The sequence below is a fragment of the Protobothrops mucrosquamatus genome, unplaced genomic scaffold (assembly GCF_001527695.2).
Source record: "Protobothrops mucrosquamatus isolate PMUCROS unplaced genomic scaffold, P.Mucros_1.0 scaffold340, whole genome shotgun sequence".
NCBI classification, from domain to species: Eukaryota; Metazoa; Chordata; class Lepidosauria; order Squamata; family Viperidae; genus Protobothrops; species Protobothrops mucrosquamatus.
The window spans coordinates 419,602-420,880 of record NW_015386677.1 but is presented as its reverse complement, the minus strand read 5'-3'; positions in this window follow the sequence as shown (position 1 = coordinate 420,880).

Below are 1,279 nucleotides of genomic sequence, written 5' to 3'. Positions count from 1 at the left end.
TGCCTTCCATTGCTGTACTCAATCAGGCCTGAAAGCTCTTACATAACTTTGCACATTTCATGCGAAGTGATGTAAACAGTACTTACTGTTCTGTCCGAGCTCATAAGTAAGTCGAACAAAGGTCTATTGAAACTAGAGCGGAAGCATTTAAATTTGCAGTTACTACCAGATTTAAAAGCTGCCAAACTTCATCAAAGAGATTCTAGTGGGAAGTTTGATTTGGAATTTGCTACTGATGACATGTTATTATGTACAACTTGGGGGTGTACTGGCAGCATCTGGTTGGGCACATTCTGAAAATCCGTTAATTATAGAATAAGAGTTAGAAGTTGCCATTTTAGGCTATCAGCTATCGACAGCACATCCCAGACGCCTGTCCAGATTCAGTTTGAACAAGTTCAATGAAAGGGAGCCAGCTCAGTTGATAATTAGTTCCACTGCTGAAAGATTCTTATTGCTAAGGATGCTGGTCCTGATAGCCTACAGCAGGGGTGACAAACTCACTGCATCACATGATGTGTCACGACGTATTGTGACTTTTTCCCCTTGCCGGAGCTGGGGTGGACATGGCTTCCGTCTGACCCATCCGGCCAGCGGATCGGCAGTTTGACACCCCTGGCATACAGATTTATCCACTAGAAATTATCCTTCTTATTTAACCAGTTCACAATAAATATAAAAGCTGTGAGTGGCGCAAAGAGCCATGGAAAGACACATGCTCGGCATTACAAGACAAGGTAGAAAGACCCACACATGGATTAGAGAACAAACAAAAGTATACAATATCATCAAGAGAGTAAAAGAATTGAATTGGAAATGGACTGGTTACATAGCAAGAAGAACTGATGGCAGGTGGACCAAGGCAGTCATAGAATGGATCCCACTTGATAAAAACATCCATTAAAGACCTAAAACAAGATGGATCGACGACATCAGCAAGTATTGTGGTCCCAATTGGCAAACAAAAGCTCAAGACCGATTGGTTGGAAACACACGGAAAAAGCCTTCATCCTGCAGTGGATAAACAATGTCTAAAATGATGATTTAACTAATTCATCAAACAGTTCATCTGCATGGCTTATTCTTCGCCTTGGGCTTGTTGGGCGGCATACAAGTTTGATAAATACAGATAGTTGTCAGCATACAGCAGTTCATTTACTGACTGTTCAGAATTACAACGGCACTGACAAAAAGTGACTTAAGACAGTTTTTCACACTTATGACCACTGCAGCATCCCCACAGTCAAGTGATCAAAATTCAGACATTTGGCAACTCACT